The sequence below is a fragment of the Argopecten irradians genome, chromosome 11 (assembly GCF_041381155.1).
Source record: "Argopecten irradians isolate NY chromosome 11, Ai_NY, whole genome shotgun sequence".
Classification (NCBI taxonomy): domain Eukaryota; kingdom Metazoa; phylum Mollusca; class Bivalvia; order Pectinida; family Pectinidae; genus Argopecten; species Argopecten irradians.
In genome coordinates, this window is record NC_091144.1 from 23,436,520 (window position 1) to 23,446,814 (window position 10,295).

Here is a 10,295-nt window from a genome sequence, read left to right on the forward strand (position 1 = left end):
TCAGAGCGACTTCGGCAGGTGTTAAGGTGCACTACCACAGAGCAAGGTTCAATCAGAAGGCAACACAAGTATTTGTTTGATGTTGCACTATAGTAACTGTGGCGTGTGCCATCGCCCGATCATGTATATCTAAAAATGATTTCTTATCGTCCAACAGGTGAAGATGTAGGTATATCTATATAATTCAATGTAAAAATAAGAAGTATTTAATAATCATATAAGTTTCAATCTGCATTCTATTTATGAAAAAGACGTTGTTCTGAAGCATTTAAGGAATCAAAGTTCATGTATCGTGGAGCGTTTAGAAATTCTAACCTGGAGGCAAACCTGTGTTTACTAAATTGTATATGCAACCCACTGTGGTAGCGATAGGAAACTACACAAAAAACATACGAAATGCCAAATTGTCTCTGATATTTCATAACTTCAAGCCAATTTTGCAACTTGAAAAGATGATAATTGGAAAGATATTCAATTAAATAGGCGATTGCATGTTGGCAGTCAGTTAACTAACCCCGAGGGTGTGCCGATTTACAATCGATTTGGTGTGTGGTAACTTTTTCCTGTAGCGCTTAAACTGTCAAATCTAAAAAAAAAAAAAAAAAAAAACAGAAAGCAATTTGAAAGTTTTGTTCCAGATTTCAACAACACGGAACCAATTTTAACCATTTGCTTATAAATCGGGAGATAAGTTGAAAGGTTTTGTTATCTTTCTAAATATAGAAACAGCAATTATGTTAACAGCCGTATTTTTTTCTACCGTTTTTTTGTTATGTTATAATTTTCTAGATTTTAAAGTCTTTCAAAAGCAATAACTCTCTAACGATTGCTATGCTTATTGATGGAATAGATGGGTGGCTAGTTATTAGACTCATAACAAAACTACATGTACATATTGTATATACTGTGAAAAAACAAACATTTTTTTAGTCATACATTCGATAGCTTAGGCGAAGAAATTTATATATAATCTGCAGCTATAATTTTGTTTTCTTTTTAAGAGATTTTGTTTGAAGTCCTATTAACAGGCAACGTGGTTTAAATACTGACACAGCCGCACGTGATTTATTGTGTATATGTGTATGTATGTTTTGGGAGGCTGTGGTATGTTAGTGTTTTAAATCCTTGTGTTAGTGAAAGATATGCCCGTGCTTTAGCACTATTTCACTGAACCATATTATGTAACAAACACTTCCTCAATTATCTTATGAAACCAGCGAATGCCAGCTGGCAAGGATCACGTTAAATGTTTGATACAAAATGCAAATACTGATATCGTCGCAGTGCAAAATTAAAATACATTTACACATGACCTAAAGCAAACAATAATTATATCAGAGCTATTTGGCATTGGTCATACTAGTTTGATAATCTAAAGTTTACCGAATTCAAAGCCTTATTTCTGCTCACGTAATATAATTGGTCAAATGTAAACGACATTATCTTAAAGATAATTCCAACAAAAGATCTTTGATCATCCGACTGAAGATTGTATTATATCTAGATTATTTAGTGCATGCACCAGTAGCAATTAAGTAATTTAATTTCCATTGAAAGTGACATCAATTAATGCCAAAGAATTTAGGTTTTGCGCTTTATCTTCACCCATATTTGATTATCTTTCCGTATCATCCCTGTTTACATCGACTTGTGTAGATTGATAGAGCCAGCTATCTCCCACGCATCCCAAAAAATTAAAGGCTTGATTCCCTATTTTATCTATGAACCCGTATAATTCTGTTATAATGAAAACCATTTATTATTGAACTGCAACAAAATTACCCAAAGGCCTAAAACATTATTCTTCGATGTTTTGCACATTTTCTAATGTTTGAAATAATGCAAATTAGGAATGATATTTCATTTGGACCAGCGTTGACAGTATTTAATCAGAAACAAGTGGGTTTTTTTTTTTTTTTTTTTTTTTTTTTTTTTTTTTTTTTTTTTTTTATTTCATAAATGCTCATTGATTTCTATACAACTAATCAGATTATTCACATATTTCAAACTAGATAACTAACACAGAGGAAAAGTTTAAACAGGTTTTAGTAAAGTCCCACAAAGTCAGTTTCAGAGCTACTTTCATCTGCATATCAATGTATGTTAACGGGGAAATGAAAAATGGTTTATGACTTTGTTTACGGTAAATTTAAAAAAATAAATTTCATCACATAATTTGATATTATATAATAACACTAAATAATTCCATAAGGATTGATTGGACTAAAACATAACTTTTGTATCTTGCTTATTAAATCACCACCACATTCTGTCTGAATATTATGATATTTGCTTCTTCAGGTTGAGCTTTTACAATGCTTCACATTTCTTATAGCACCCGACTTTTCAGTTCAAATACAGCATAAATGTCTATAAAAATTGGAGAAATTGAAATCGCATATCACTTTAACGTAACTACAAAGACATGCCAGCTGTGCTTCAATCCCGATCGCATTTCACACAATAAGTGAACAAAATCCGCGACGAGGCATTGTAGAGGTTTCCTTAAGGTTGCTTTAGATTACATGTTGTTAACGGCTATCATACAAGTAAACAAATCATTGTGTATCAATGTTACATGACCAGTTATAAAGGACTTAGACAATCGCCTTGTTGACATGCTCCAAGTGAAAGTAAACTCCAAAGTGAAGCATCAGGTGCTAAATAGGACAGTGACATCAGATTTTTAGTGTGCTTCTGGGGAGAAAATCATTGACAGCACATTGTGGTAACATTGGATATGATGCCATTGAAGTCGAAACTGAAGAATAAATTTTTAAAAATGGGCTACGATTTATATATCAACACATGTTCATATTCCATTAAATATTCACTACTGGATTGTTCAACTTATGTTTAATAGCGAAACGAAGAGTGGGTTTGTCCTATATGTTAAATATTTTTAATAGTATTAAAGGTATCATTTTACTTAACAAAAATCACAGAAATGATATCAGCCATGGTCATTTAAGGATGGCCAGCCAGTAATATATTGTGTTTTGTGAGTATGTGAAGTGCGAGGTGCGTGATGTGGGAGGCTTCGGTATATCCATGTTGTGTCTTCTTGTATAATGAAACCCTTGCCCTTATTATAATGCTATGTAACGTATAACGCATTACCTGCAATAATAGTACAACAAGAGCATAAAGCTCGATTCTATGTTATTTACTTGATATATAAGGCCCATAAAGGTTTGACATTTGCAGATATTGCACTGTTTTCAACATAACCCCCTTCAGTATCTATACATGATGCTAGCGATTTTAAGTCTTCCATTACATGTATTACATCACTAACGTCGCTACCTGAGATTTGACTGTTGATGTGTTTGAAAATAAGTAGACGCAATTTTGATTTTTCAATCAAATTAAAGCCACAGTCGCCAATGGTACGCATGGTAATCGCTGACTTGTGAACATGGGCAGAGTACTTTAGTTTTTGTGGTGCTAAATTTTAATATTGACGGGTAACTGCCAAAGGAAATGCATATAGTATTTACCATGACAATTACCTTTCCAGCCGATGAAACATTATTTTTCTTCTTTGAACCAAGAACCAATGTTTTGGCCACTAAGGTGAACTGATGGAAACAGAACTGTTATTATGGATGATAAACCACTGACGGTTCAGTGCGCCTTTGTACAAAAAATGTACTTCTGTCAGAGGTCTTGTACCCAACGGGATGAAAACTTTCTCACAGTAGGCTCCTAATGCAGAATAGAATCTGCCTTGTCCTGGGTAGCTTCACTGGGTTTTATTTCTGTATTTCATTCCATTGTCAGTCATAACAATGCTATTTGCGTTATTGACCATTTCAGGAACTGCAGCCTTGCCAGGTGTTCCAGGAGTGACATCATTACCTTGTGTTGCTACTATAATTATAGATATTTTTGGGTGCTAAACTTGCTACTATAGTTATAGATATTCTTAAGTGCTAAACTTGCCTTATGCAAATATTGGATTATTGCTATCGTATCGATTCTGTCAATTTCGCATTGTTTAATTTTAAAGTGATATATAATCGATTAATTAACCAAAAATTATATTATTATATATATTGTTTTCGGGAACATGACCTTAAAAACTAGGAAATACTATGGCCGATAAAGGAAATTTTAGCGAACTTCATTTAGTACAAGACTCACAAAATATCAATCAGTCGGTACTATGAAAACGGCGACAGTTTCATTCATACAAGGAGACACAAGGCAAGTATACCGCAGCTTCCCAAAACATTAAGATATCCACACAACGCAACATATTGCACACATGAGATGAAGTCCTAAAATGACACTGTTTGTTAATAGAAACTTAAACCAAGACATCGTAAGAGTCCAATTATCTGACGTAATTTTTTTATCAGTTTATTGAAGAAATGTTGTCTAGGCAATTATTCAGGGTCTTATAAAAGTCGGGATCGTGTGTGACGTTTGGGGAATCTCTTGTTATATTTATTGACAGATATTCGTCAACAGTCATAGCTAGACGTCTAGGGAATACAGCATGACCGAATGGGGTGTGCTGACCAGTGAGTTGAACAATATGGTTTAGTGAGCACTTATACAAGGAAACATATTGGGCCAAGACTCCAATAGTCCAGACCAAATGACAAAATCACACTAGGCCTAGACTCCAATAGTCCAGACCAAATGACAAAATCACTCTAGGCCTAGACTCCAATAGTCCAGACCAAATGACAAAAAACACACTAGGCCTAGACTACAATAGTCCAGACCAAATGACAAAATCACCCTAGGCCAAGACTCCAATAGTCCAGACCAAATGACAAAATCATCCTAGGCCGAGACTCCATTAGTCCAGATCAAATGAAAAAATCACCCTAGGCTGAGACTCTAATAGTTCAGACCAAATTACAAAATCACCGTAGGTCAAGACTCCATTAGTCCAGACCAAATGACAAAATCACACTAGGTCAAGACTCTAAAAGTCCAAACCAAGTGACAAAATCACCCTAGGCTGAGACTCTAATAGTTCAGACCAAATTACAAAATCACCCTAGGCCAAGACTCCAATAATGCAGACCAAATGACAAAATTGCCCTTGGCCAAGACTTCAGAAGTCCAGACTAAATGACAAAATCACCCTATGCCACGACTCAATAGTCCAGACCAAATGACAAAATCACCGTAGGTCAAGACTACAAAAGCCCAGACCAAATGACGAAATCACCTTAGGTCAAGACTCCATTAGTCCAGACCAAATGACAAAATCACCGTAGGTCAAGACTACAATAGTCCAGACCAAATGACAAAATCACCGTAGGTCAAGACTCCATTAGTCCAGACCAAATGACAAAATCACCCTAGGCCACGACTCAATAGTCCAGACCAAATGACAAAATCACCCTAGGTCAAGACTCCATTAGTCCAGACCAAATGACAAAATCACCCTAGGTCAAGACTCAATAGTCCAGACCAAATGACAAAATCACCCTAGGCCAAGACTCAATAGTCCAGACCAAATGACAAAATCACCCTAGGCCAAGACTCCAATAATGCAGACCAAATGACAAAATTGCCCTTGGCCAAGACTTCAGAAGTCCAGACTAAATGACAAAATCACCCTATGCCACGACTCAATAGTCCAGACCAAATGACAAAATCACCGTAGGTCAAGACTACAAAAGCCCAGACCAAATGACAAAATCATCCTAGGCCACGACTCAATAGTAAAGACCAAATAACAAAATCACCGTAGGTCAAGACTCCATTAGTCCAGACCAAATGACAAAATCATCCTAGGCCACGACTCAATAGTCCAGACCAAATGACAAAATCACTGTAGGTCAAGACTCCATTAGTCCAGACCAAATGACAAAATCATCCTAGGCCACGACTACAAAAGTCTAGACCAAATGACAAATCACCCTAGACCGAGACTTAAAATATCCTGACCAAATGAAAAAAATAAATTAAATATTTCAAAATAATAAATATATATCCACATACATTTGGAACTTTCTAGATATTTTAACCTTAATATGCAATGTGTTATAATGGTGGGTCATTACGCCCGAATACCACGTACATGTTTATATTGTTAAAACATGACCACTATTTACTATCTCAAACAAAAACATTCTGCATATTTATCTGTTAAATGAAAATAACATTCAATATTTTAATATAAAATGTATAAATGTATGCTTCAACGACAATGTTTCAGAAAAACGTCTATTCCACGCAATCAAATTCCACAATATGTAAAGTTAGAACCAAGAATTACAGAATATGTAGTTATAAACAAATAAATCCACCACTCTGTTGCGCATGAACTGGTCATCGTTTTAGAAGCCTTTGATGAGCTACAAATAAATAATGTTCATTGAGTAACAAACGTTGTACTTTGACAGCTTGTGGGTAATCCCAAAATCCTGATATATCAGTTATCATTGCTTTATTTCTTTACACTCAGGTTTCTAAAGATGAAAAGGGGCGACAACAGGTGGCGTTGGTGTTTACGGTTCGAATACTGACAGCAAATATATGTTGCCTTCACGTAAATTACCTATTTCCATGAGGATCCTGTTTCAATGTGAATTTGTGTAATATCGGCCTATGATTAATGGGCGAGTTACGTAGGAAGAACATTTATCATTTGAATGATATAGGCCTAGCGAATGTTATTATATATCAGAGACCACGTGGATGACCGATATTGCAAAAGAAATCTGCAGCACGAAATTGATAATTACACGTAAAGTTCACACGATCGTCCCAGTATATGGACACAGACTCGGGAATAGTTAGAAAACACCCCAAACCTAGTTGTTAAGTTTATGAGTTATTATTAGCCAAGAAATTGTACTCAATGACTGCTACGATTCTAGCGTATCATAGGCGTGGTAGTAACTTCGAAGCATTTGAAAAAATTGGGGGGAAATTTCATTTCAGAATGATGAAAGAAAAGTTTACATATGGCGCAGCTCGTAGTACCTTAGATGACACTCTTATGTTGAGACAAAAACCATGTTGGATATTTTGTCCAGTTTATAAGACATGTTTTAAATTGTCTGCCTGAGTTATTGAAATCCCGAGTATACTGTATTGCAATACACAATTTGATTTTATGCTACAGTACTTATTACTTAGCCTTAAAACAATTAAATCTGGATTATGTTGGAAATATTTTCAACTATGTATTTTATTGTTGTTGTATGCTGCTCAGTCTGGAATCCCGGACCATTGTGTGTAGATACCTTTGATAATATGACAGTACTACAAGGTCACCAAATAAGGTCAGTTATGAACTATTGAATGTTATCATTAGTTTATGAGATCGCATAATGCTAACCTAAAATATAGTGAATTTGAACATCTTGTTAATAATATCAGATTAAATATATTTTCATGTCTATAATAAGTTATGTTCATCATGAATACTAGATAATTTCAAACTGTAATGAGACGAGACTTAAAAGGTCCTTTAAACAAATTATATGAAACATTAATACGTTATCTCATTATATCTTCACTTTGTGACATACAACCCGTCAACTACACATACGGGAGGTATTTATTTTATTCTTCTCAAAGGCAAATATATGATGAAAGTGACAGGTTTGACATTTGATAAATTACAAATGCACCTGCATAATGTTCAACAACTAATACTTATTTAGTGGAAAATACTTGAATGAAAAGAGAATTCAATTATAACTTCATTTCCTAGTGAACTACACCTAACGTCGTGCAATGTTTGTAATTTAAAAATATGCGATAAATCAAAGTAACGTTTCGTACCTTTTAATATTTGAACTCCATTCAGATGTTAGTTATGGAATGATAAATGCCAACTACACAACGGCAATTCACCGTAAAGGACCATTGCACTTCGTTGAAATATTTCTGTCGAATTGGCATTCATCCTCGAATAACTTTTATTTGAGTGTAGTTCAATGTGTTTATTTACATTTGATGACGTTTTCGTGACGGGAGATTGTGTCCCTATAATTGATCAACTTGTCCGTATCGTCAGTCAAGTAAACATTTCTTATTGTATCATCCCTTAAAATGACATTTGTAACGTCACAATCATAATGACGTTATAATAAATGAATGGCAGCCATGCGGTTAAGATTGCTAACTGCGTGTAATAACGGTACAAAGATGGGTCATTATAAAAATCAAAATGTAAAGCTTTAAACGATTAATGATTATTCTAACCATGTGAAATATTTCAAATGGTTATCTATGCTACTATATGCATGTGAATCATATATTTATTCCAAAGAAAAAATAATTGTGAGAAATGATAACAATGTCTTTCATGAAATGTATACTATAAAATGGGTAAGGATTCCATTACTACAATGGACTAACACCATTATACCGCAGCCTCCCAAAACAAATAGACTTTTACACATCGCAACACATTGCACACATGGACGTCCAACCTTAAATGTGTCTAGTTGTAAATTGGGCGTTAAATCTAATAAACCATACCAAGCAACCTTACATATTATCTATTATACATAGACATATACGTGTCATTTTTTTTATTATATTAACGTCTTATGAACAGCCAGGGTCATGTAAGTGGACGGCCTCCCATGAAAGCTACATTATTGTAGCTCAGATGACTTTAATACAGATAAGTGTGTCGTCTTAAGAGGTACAGATGGTGTCTATTACTGCTAATGGAGTAACGTTATGATTATTCAAACCGCTATTAAAACATATGTTTGCATTTCATCATACTTGTTTTATATCGCTTACCTACAAGACAACAAAACTGAACAAAATATCAAATTCACAGCGACATTATTTTTTCGCATATACATATGAATGTCTTTTTCAAGGATGATAATAATTCGGCAAGTATGCAAATTATGAACTTCACGTCTTGTGAGCGATGAGGTGGATATTAAGAATGGTCGTTATGTTTGGTATGGACATAATTAATATATATATGCATGTATACACATAAAATAAATGGAAACCTTAAAAAAACGTATAGAAAATTGTGCCCGAGTGATTTCTTTAGGCAGTGCTCCACTAGGACACATAGATACCATTTCGTACCCGGCCGAAAGGTATATTCGTTCTACTTCCCATGTATGCAGTGTGTAACGTGTGTGAAGTACGAGGTGCGTGTTTTGGGAGACTGCGATATGTTCGTGTTCTGTCATTTTGTATAGTGGAACTGCTTTTATAGTGTTATACCATTGAAGTATGCTACCGCAGACACCAAGCAACACACCCCACCAGGTCACAGCATACTGATAACTGACGAACCAGTCGTCCTACTCCCGGTATGCTGAGCGCTAAGCAGGAACAGACACTACCACTTCTATAAACTTTGGGTGTGTCTCGGGGACAGAACACACAGCCTACATCACATAATATGCACTGTAATCCAACTTGTTTTCACGCGCGACTTCATTGCCGCGATTGATCAGAAACCGCGGAAATTATCTGTTCACATAGACTAAAAACATATAGATCAAAAACGCGAAATTAAATTGTCGTTGTGAGGCATGTCAGAGCGAAATTAATTTACCATGAAAATCAGCTGGTTTTCAGTATGTATTACCAGTCCATGTGGATAAATACATACTTATTACACTTACCTGAAACTAATTGAGATTCCGGAAACAAACACATCCGTCACCGTTTCCTTGTACTATGCAATCCAGAGAATATCCGTGATGGCACCGTTCACACGTTTGTTGTGTTAAATCAGAAAGGTGTTGATGCGTCTGTTCTCAGATTAAGGGACACATCGGGAAGCCTAACAAGTTCCTGAGAGAAGCCATTACAGGGAGGAGCTTTCCGATAGATGGTGTTGATGAGGAACTGAGAAATATTGATACGTACAACCGCGAGCTCCAATCACTCCTCAATAATCCTATTTCCCGCCAGTGTATCAGTATGCACGGCTTGATATACGATTTTATCAAGCGCAAGTGCCCTATAATTGGCGTAATATACTGAGGCCAGGAATCGGCTAGGTTGTCAATCAGTAGAGCCGCCACAAACGAGATAATGATCAGACGTCTATGATTGTTGTTAGGGGGTGTATCACATAGCAACAAACTTTTATTAAATGTTTTGGCAATGCGGAATCAGCTGTTCACCTAATATATGTATTTCATTACATATATATATTAATGCTATAATGACGTAAACCGTTATGCCATATTTCAATTTGTTTTCTTTTTTACAAAATGCACTCATTACAAACGCGATTAAACTCAAAATTCTTATATAACTGAGGGATGAATAATTTTGCCTTAAAATGCAATTGAGATAGATCTGTATCTATTCCTAAA

The 10,295-nt window shown here is 35.2% G+C and overlaps 1 protein-coding gene across 1 annotated transcript in view; it reads right to left on the reverse strand.

Annotated features, from left to right (window-relative positions):
• LOC138335044 (5-hydroxytryptamine receptor 4-like) overlaps positions 1–9,737 on the reverse strand; it is a 122,111-nt gene extending 112,374 nt beyond the window's left edge. Inside the window, exon 1 of the mRNA XM_069283944.1 lies at positions 9,594–9,737. The gene's annotated coding sequence lies outside the window, so the exon portion shown is untranslated. The remainder of the gene's footprint in view (positions 1–9,593) is intronic.
• Positions 9,738–10,295: the final 558 nt, after the last annotated feature.